Source organism: Adiantum capillus-veneris, chromosome 13, assembly GCF_014529385.1.
Source record: "Adiantum capillus-veneris isolate H3 chromosome 13, ASM1452938v2, whole genome shotgun sequence".
Taxonomy (NCBI): Eukaryota; Viridiplantae; Streptophyta; class Polypodiopsida; order Polypodiales; family Pteridaceae; genus Adiantum; species Adiantum capillus-veneris.
In genome coordinates, this window is record NC_140943.1 from 152,731,099 (window position 1) to 152,741,248 (window position 10,150).

Consider the following 10,150-nt stretch of genomic DNA (forward strand, 5'->3'; position numbering starts at 1 on the left):
TAAGCAGCTAGCCCTAACACTACAACACGTCGCACAAATATCGGTGCGTGTATCAATGCAAAAAAACTTGTTTTAATAATAAAAAGCATCGGCATTTGCGTCAGCATAGCCAGCATTTGTATCCATGTTGGATTACGGCCCGTCTAAAAGAGCATTGCTATTGGCATTGGTATGCACATCTAAAAGCGCATTGGAATTACATGTATATTTTTTACTCTTGTTTTGATGCATGTTTCAAAGCTAATTATGGCACTTATACCATCGTCTGTATTGACGTTATTGTACAAATCCACTTCCATGATGGGATAAAGATTGAAAGGATGCATATTAGGCTTAGTTTCAGCCTATATGTTTATTGAGCAGTGATAAGGACTTGGTAACAAGTAAGTTTAATGATAAATGTATGCCAGATGTGATGTCTTTGACAGTGTTTGATCAATATGTATGTCAAATGTGGTTCTCTTACAAACGCTCATGAAGTTTTGGATGAGATTTCATTGTAAAAGGTCATCTCTTGGAGCACATGGTTGCGAAAAATGCCCAATAGGGCTGTGGCAAGGAGACTGCGGTAGTTTCAAGTGGATGTGAATTGAGGGTCTCTCTCAAAATGCTATCACTTGTGCGTGTTGCACTTTAAAACCATCAATGGTCGCCCAAGGGGCTGTGGCAACCCAAAGGTTAAAGAGTTGGCCACCCATTAAGGAAAATAGGGCAAAATTGTGTGAATTGAAAAGGAGAATATGGGAGAAAAGCCTCCATCAACACAAGGAAGGCTAGTGATGAAGAAATCAGCTACCAAGCGTGTGTAGAGCTCCAAGGGGTGTGAATGAGAAGAGTTGTTGGGATTCACAAGGGTGTGCTCATGTGACTGCCCCCAATAACCACCATTTTATAATAAAAATAAAAAAGAAGAGAGGGCAGTGATGGTGCCGTCGTTGATAAGCCTCAAGGAGGATGAAATATGATGCAAATTTCAAGAGTATGAATAATAGCATGTAGGATTTAAGTTTTTATTTTGTCATCAATCTGTGTTTAATAATAAGATAATAATATGTTAGAACTGATTTAATAAAATAGAATACAAAAAATACAATAGATTGATTGATTATAATACATATATTTAGATAGATAAATATGATACAATAATTAAGAAAATAAAATAGATTGATAAATGTTGGTATATGAGAATATTTAGACAATAAAGTCTATTTTCAATGATTACATAGTTTTTCGCTTCTCTTTGGATTGAGTGTAATCTGGATATGCTCATGTTTGTTGGCAAGACTCCTTTTCCTATGTAATACATGATGTATTTCCTCCACTAGGGTGCTTCTATTATCCTGAACAATGTAGCACATTCGATTGGGTTCTGAATCGCACAAGCTTCACAAGAACTAACATAGTCATGGACACCTTTTTGCATATGAGGCCAATACACTCCGAGTCTCATCAGTCTTTTGCATTGTGAAACCCCGTTGCTTTTATGTGAGCTTGTCTCAAGTACAATTCTTTCTCGGATGGCTCTATACATAGCCTCAGTATTTTGTCCTTTCCCTACTTATATAGTCGTCCTGCTATAAGCACAAGTGAGCGTGTTTTCTTAATGATCAATGGTTGCCTTTCAATTTGTAGAGAACCAATGATGAGCAATGGTATCACATCTTAGCTCCACCTAGGTACCATAGATATGTTGAAAAGGTACGAATCTAGCAACTCATCATCAACTACAATAGGTGCTTCCCCATGTACCAATCCTGATAAATGGTCCACCCTCTGATGATTACTCCCTTTCTTGACCACTACGATGAAATCAAGCTCTAGAAATATAATGAACCATTGAACTATGCAGCCAATATTGCATGGTTTGTTCACCAAGTACAATAATGCCTAGTGATCCACAAAAAATACAAATTTGTTTGCGAGAAGGCAATGTCTAAAGTTTTTGACTGCAAATCATTCCCAAACCTTCTCTTTCTATGTTTATGTAATTTTGCTCCGCACTATTGAGTTGTCTATTGGAGTAACAGATTGGAAAATCCATATTGTTCTCTCTAGGTTGTATTAAGATGCATCCAATAGCATATGCCGACGCATCTATGTGGACGTGGAAGATCTTGGTCCAATCAAGAAATTTCAAAATTGGAGCAAAAATCATTCTCTGCTTCTATTGTTGAAATGCTTTCTCACATTCTTTATTCCACTCAAATTTTGTGATGAGAGCATAGAGAGGTTTAGCAACAATCACATACTTGTAAATAAACCTTTGATAATAGCCACAATGGCCCATAAAGGCTTATACCTCTCTGACTTTGGTGGGTCTTGGAAGAGCAACAATCACTTGTATCTTCTGAAGCTATGTAGAAATGCCATTTTTGGACACAATATGTCCCAAAATCTTACCTTGTCTTACCATGAAGACACATTTTTCAGGCTTTAGGTAGATGCAGTAAGTCTTGCAATTCTGAAAGATCTTTTTCAAATGTTTGATATGTTTGTCTCTTTGTAGAGAATGTACACACAAGTAATACATATAAATCTCTAAGAATTGTCTTAGAAAACATGACTCTTGTAGGCTATTTTTTTGTGTTGATCGTCCAACTTTATTGTGAGACGATTAGCCCAAAAAGCCATCAAGAAAGTTGTAAGCTTCCTTGCTCGTAGCTTTGTCAATCACATGATTTGTGATAAGTAAGGAATAGTTTTCTCTAATCGTATAGCAACATTTACATGCTTGAGATTTACGAACACTCGTAATTTGCCATTCTTTTTGGGTACTACCACGATTGGTGACACCCACTCTGTGTGTTCGATCTCATAGATAAACTCCACCTCTTCAAGATTATCTATCTCTTCCTTGATTTTCTTCGTAAACGTTTCATTGTATATATAGGGACGTTGCCTATGTGGCTTAGCGTCATTCTAAAGGGAGATCGTATATTGACATTTTTTTGGATCCACTCTCTTAAGATCTTTGTAAGAACAAGCAAACAAATATCTATATTGCTTGAGAGTAGCTATCAAAAGTTGTTCCTCCTCTTTGGTGAGATATGTGGCTATGTAAGAAGACCTCAGTTCTTCCCCTGGTTTAGCAAGGTCAATTCTCTTTGCATTCTTAGGCCCATCGTACAATGTTCTCGGTCCTTTAGGGTCCCTCATTGGTTTTTCAATCACAATACATCGGTCCGAAATGGTGTACTTTTTGTAGTGAGAGTGTGCATCAATTTTTTTCATATCATAATCCTCTTCACTTTCCATCTCAGTTATCATAACCTCTTTTAGCATCCATTTAAGCTTTTAATATACACTTTTGCATTTAGTTTTGAACATTTTGGTTGATTTTTTGGCCTTGTCCTTGGTTTTCTTTTTACTTTGCTTCTTTGGGCTCTCTCAAAACGTTGTCAGTTATAATCGTTTTTTGGTGATTTTGTCTCAGACATAGTCATCTGCGTCCACGAGCATGAGATACTATGTTTTGGTCATCAATCTTGGCATTGGCTTCTCGAATTTGTTTTGTTGTTTTCTCTGCAGGCTCAGTGGGAGATTTTGGGTGCAAAAGCCATGGCTACGATACATCTACATTAGCCGAGTCAATGTTCTTCACTATCATAGGGAAGACAACAGCAAGGCTCTATGGGATAGCTTATGTTCAGCATGGGAGAGCAAAAGTGCATCCAACAAAGTTTTTCTCATGAAAAAACTTATGAAGCTCAACATGAAAGAAGGTAGCACAATTTTTGGATGAGTTCAACTCCTTATTGTTCAGTCAATTGACATCTAAGGGCTTTAGTGATTTTGACAACAAACTCAAGTCTATATTCTTGTTATGCTCTCTACCCAATTATGGGACATTTTTTTCACAGCAATTAGAAATTCATCTCCCAATGACAACAAACTCAAGTCTATATTCTTGTTATGCTCTCTACCCAATTCTGGGACATTTTTTTCACAGCAATTAGAAATTCATCTCCCAATGGCAAGTTAGTGTTCAATGATGTCACAAATGCATTGCTCATTAAAGAGATTCGGCGTAAATATCTTGAAGATGCTAGTCATGGAGATGCATATATGGTTGGTAGTTCAACGAAGTAAAGAGACCGTGACAAGAATACTGCAATACAAAAGTAGTGCCATTATGCATGTGAAGCTTCATATCACCAATGCCAATAATGTCCGACATGTGCCCAAACTTACAAAGAGCTTGCTTTCTATAGGGCAATTGGATGACCTTGGTTACACTATAGTATTTCATAATAGTTCTTGGCTAATCCGCAAGAACAACCTTGTCATGATGAAAGGTCATAAAAACAAAGCATTTTACTCTATGTTTGTATCGAGTGTCGACGAACACTCTATTTACGTTGTTGATCTACCATCTACTAAGTTGTGGCATAGCCGGCTATGGCATATTAGCCATAAGGGAATGAAAACACTTCAGTGTTTTGGCTACTTACCTGTGTTAGATTACACAGATTCTCCATTGTGTGAGCATTGTCTATACGGCAAAACAGACTAGGTTGACATCTTCGCCATTGAACAAGAAACTAAGCGAACCCCTAGAATTAGTGCACAGTGATTCGTGTGGTCCAATGCCACATAAGACTCTAGGGGGGGCAAACTAATTTCTCATGTTCATAGATGATTCTACCAAAAGGTGTGGGTGTATCTCCTTAAGCGTAAGGAAGAAGTCTTTTCTACGTTCTAGAAATTCCTCGCCATGGTTGAGAACCAATCAGGAAAAAAGGTCAAAGCTTTTTTCACGGACAATGGTGGAGAATATGCCTCCACGTAGTTCAAGGATTTTTGCACTCGAAGAGGCATTCATAGGCAGCTTAATTCTTTGTACACACCTGCACAAAATGGGATAGCTAAAAGAATGAATTGCACGATTCAAGAGTGAGTTATCACTATGATATTTTCTATGGAGAGACTTACTCCAGAGTTTTGGGGAGAAGCTGTTCTATCAGCAGTGCACATTATCAATAGCTCACCTAGAAATTCAAAATTCCAAGGAGTGATGGACTAGGAAAACACCAAACTATGAGCGTTTACGTGTGTTTGGATGTGAGGCATATGTACATGTGCCCAAAGAACTTTGTTGCAAGTTAGATCCAAGGTCACACAAATGCATTTTTATTGGCTATGGTGAAAATGGACATATGGGCTATCATCTCTAACACCTAGAATCCTACAAAGTCATTTGCAGTTCACATGTCATTTTTAATTAATCAAAGATGCACAAGAATCCCATTAAAGAAATTGAGTACAAACTTGTTCAATTTGAGGATGTAGCCTCCAAACCAACTCAGTTTAGTAGTGATGCACTTAATCTTCAAGTGCAAGATACTACTATTGCTCCAAAGAGAGAAGAGTCCAATAGTTAGGCACTGAGACAGTCTACAAGAGTATCATATGCACTCTTGCGATTTGAGTCGGGTATACACCACCTTTTGGTCACTAACGTTGGAGAGCCAACCTGCTACAAAGAAGCTATACAACTGGATGATAACGTTAAGTGGGAGCAGCTATGCAATCAGAATACGATTTGATTGTGGCTAATGAGACATGAGATTTGGTTGAACTACCAAATGGAAGACATGCTTTACCTTTGCAAGTGGGTATACAAGAAGAAGTATATGGCGGAAGATCTCGATCTTAGGTACAAGGCTTGTCTAGTTTCCAAGGGCTTCAAGGCAACAAAAAGGTGTGGATTTTAACAAGATTTTCTCTCCAGTAGTCAAGATGACTACACTTTGCACCATGCTTGGCTTGGTTGCTATCCAGGACATGGAACTTGTCCAAATGGACGTGAAAACAAAAAAATTTCACGGGGATCTAGATGAAGATGTCTACATGAAATAGCCAGAGGGTTTCGTAGGTGAGACTCAAAAGCCAACAAGGGCAGAATTGGTTTGTAGACTTACAAAGGCACTTTATGGCCTCAAGCAAGGTTCAAGGCAATGGTACCAGAAACTCAACAGATTCATGAAGTCTCAAGGTTACATAAGGAGTCAAGAGGATCATCAATTATACACAAGAAAGTTGAATGATGGTTCTTTAATCATCTTGATCTTGTATGTAGATGATATCCTCATCGCAAGGAAATCAATTGAAAGTGATGCTAAGCACTCAATTCTCCATGAAAGACTTGGGAAATCAATTGATGAGATCAATCATTTGAAAGTGATGCTAAGCACTCAGTTTTCCATGAAAGACTTGGGAAATTCTAATCACTTTCCTGGAATGCGCATCAAGAGAGATAGGCAATGTGGAATTCTTGAATTGTCTTAAGAAAAGTACATCCACATAGTCTTGCAACGTTTTAGTATGCAGGGGGGGAAGTCATTAAGTACCCCAATGCAAGCATACTTAAAAATCAAGAGGGAATATTCTCCCAAGATAGATGCTTAGAAAGAGGAAATGGCAAAAGTGCCATATTCTTCAGTAGTTGGCAATTTGATGTGCGCTATGGTAGCCACAAGATTAGACATTGCACATGTAGTTGGAGTGGTTAGTAGGTACATTTCAAAACCTAGCAAGAAGTGTTGAGCTTGGCACGGAAGCGGATAGAGTCGCATATAGACATGGCAGAGAGAGAGAGAGAGAGAGAGAGAGAACCACACAAAATTGTACAATGAAAAGAGCCCTTTCATGAGGTTATCATAAGCCTTATAATGGGATTTATAAGGTGTTCATATATTGGTCCGCCCAAGTTGGGCTGACCCCAACAAGAAGCATTGGGAAGCAGTGAAGAAAATCCTAAGATACTTGAAGGGTACAACTAGCAAGTTTTTATGCTTTGGAAATGGCGATGCATCTATTGTGGGTTGAACGGATGAGGATTATGCAGGTTGTGTGGATAATAGAAGATCCACATCTGGCTATGTGTTCACGTTTGTTGGAGCGGCTATCTCTTGGAGATTGTGTCTCCAAGACTGCATGTCTTCATCTACCAATGAGCAGAGTATGTTGTTGCATCTAACACCAGCAAGGAAGTCATATGGTTAGCTCTTCTAGTGGGAGATTTGGGCATTTATGAGGTTCTAGTACTGCATTGTGATAGTCAGAGTGCCATTGCTTTGGCAAAGTATCTAGTGTTTCACTATCAAAACACATAGAGGTCAGATACCATGTCATACGTGATGTATTGGATGGCAAGCACATTGAGCTTGTCAAGGTTCACACGGACGACAACCCTGCAAATGCTCTCATCATGAAGAGCCTAGCCTCGGTGCGGTTTACACATTGCATAGAGCTTATGGGTGTAGGATGAAACCTGGCAATGCTTCATTGACTTTGTATAGACTAACTATACTGACGCCACTATTGGCCACCCTGACTTTCCAGTGGGAGGTTGTTGGGGTGTAGGCCAAGTGGCCATGCGAACCACCCCCTAAATTTACTTTCTCTCTAATGAATATAGGGAGAGAAAGTGAGATTTGACTTGAACTCTCACTTTTGTACTCCACTAACCCCAAAATGTTGTGTCTCCTGCTTCATCCCCTTCTCCCTTCTCTCCTTCCCTCTCTTGCACTCACTGCACTGGATCCTCGATCCTCACAATAAGGCCTAATGTGTAACTCTCAGTCCTAATTGGAATTGATTTTGACCTCCTTGAGTATGTTTTGCACTTGGTCCTCCGACTTTGGCAGTTTTGCTTCTAACACTGGAAATGGATCACTTTTCCTCCAACCATGTATGAAGCGTGTCCCATATGCCTTGAGAAGTGGGCCCATCAAGTTTGGTCCAGTTTGGAGTGGTTTTGAGGCCTTAGCTCAGAAATGATGCTTTGTGGCAATCCAAGCCAATTTCTTGTGTCCGGGGCCTTAATTGAGATTTCTTTTGATTCCACCTAGGTACATTGGTTATTACACCTATGGGGAAGCCTCCTGTGAAGTTAGAATGGAATTTCGACTCCGGGCCAAATTTCAACTTATTATCTATAAACCGCCCTAGCCTCAAGCCAAATGGTCATATGAATCATTGGGAATGTGTTAATAGTGTTTTCTATGTCGCCCTTCAAGTTTGGTATGATTTGGTCAGCAGATCTAGGAGGTACGATTGTATTTTCCTTTGTTCTTTCTCGAGAACGTTTTGCTAACCTAGGGTTTTTTAAAGCTACCCTCACACCAAAAACAAGTTTAAACATGCTCGTTAGAAAGTTAGGAATGTATCCCTCATGTCTTGTGCAAGACTGTGCAGCGTACAAGTCGGTAGTAGTGGGAAAATGCACGTAGAAAATCAGCTCTAAGAGCTCTCTCCAAGAAGGTCAAAGTAGAAATGAGACTAGTTTTGGGCTAGTTGGGCTATATATATTGGGCTTCCTTGTGAGAACATAGAAAATTCTTGTATTTTAGTTAAAGAGTTTGAAGATTATTTTTGTGTGATGTATATTTTGTAATACATATGTTCTTGTGTAGGGAAATGTACGACAAGGGTTGTGCAACTAGTAACATGCAAATGAAGGCTGGGAATATGACGCCCATTGGCAACATGTAGTGTAAAGTTGCTAGTGACATGGGACTTGGTAGGAAGAATTCTAGTCTTCAAGGGATAGTTCTCATGCCACACAATATTGGAGGTGACATTCCATTTGATGAGGAGCTATTCAATCACCTTCTAAAGAAGATGACTCGTGTATTGAACGTTGCTACCCAGAACTATCTAAGTCGTGGATTTTCTTTTTTGTCAGCTGGCACATTCAACAACTTGTGATCAATGTGTTCTTAGGAAAGAATAATGTTTCTTCTAAACTAGGGGTTTAATCCAGCTCATGACATACATTGGTAAATGCATTTTGGATATATGTGGTTGCACATCGGCACATACTAATGTTATTATTAAATTTTCAGTTTGGGACAGTGAACTCTTTTAGTTTGTGATAGTAAGTCTTCCTATAACTTTATGACAATCAGCTTCACTGAGCTTGTAACACGCTGAGTTTTGATTGAACTTTGATCATGCGGCATATTGGGTGAGACAGTTTTAGTGACACACTGATTTCTAACTGCACGGTACTTAGTGAGACAGTTTTAGTGTCATCATTTCTTTTAGTGATGATGTGTCAGGTTGTGGTCTAATTACAGATGTTGATTTTTCATGTTGTGGATGGCAAAGCTAAATGAAGTGATTGTTTTTATTATGCATGTTGAGTAATCATATGCGGTAGATAGACAGCTCAAATTGCCTACCCCCTGGCCCTAGACCTTGACGGGTAGGTTTATCTCACATAATGTACTAAAGAGTCTCTTAATGGAAGGTACTACTGTTGTGTGGTATGATGGAACCCGTTTCAATCAAAGAAGTTTATGGCCTTGAGTAGTTCTTGAATAGAATATGAGTATCTTGTCGTATTGAAAGTATGTGGTTAGGTCCACAATTAATTAAATCATACAAGAGACATCAACTACATGAGTGACAACACACTCCAAAGATAGATTAAACCCCAAATGATTACTATTGCAGTAGCAATCACTAAATATTGACGAGATAAACACATCATTGGGGTTACAAAGGCACACCTCAAGCCATGATTGAAAACACCAACAAAACATGATTGGATCCAAAACAAGGACTGGTTTTAGATTGTGGCCAAAAAGGTTGAAGAATCTTTTGAGATTTTGGAGATCCAAAGCAAGGTTTTGACAGTGCACATATGCCATATCCTTGAGGGTACTTCTCTAGATATGAGCATTAGCCCTCCAGGATCAACGTATTGTGCATACATCAATTCTACAAAAGAGATGGCGCTAGGGATACACGTGGTAGTGAAAGCTTGGCATAGTCATGGGGCAAGTGCAGAGGGTTGAATAAATGGAGTGAGATAAGGTGGCTAGGTAGGAGTAAGAACATGTGTGTGGAAATGCATGCACGTAGGGGTGGTGTGTGTTAGAGAGCTTGCACACGTCACCCTTCGAATTCTCCTCCATGGTTTGCATGGAGCATGCAATTGCACGCAAAACCTCCACAACCCTCTTCTTTTTCCCAAGAGAGAGATACCTTTTATGACTCCTTCGACAATTTTGGCTTTGGCCAGCCAGTTAAGGGAGTCATCAGCATTTGCAAATAGAAGGGGGGCCATAGGGCATCCTTGCGGGAGTGTTACCACTGATTTTTTCCGAGCAAGGACAAACCCGAGCAAGTGTTTGGACAC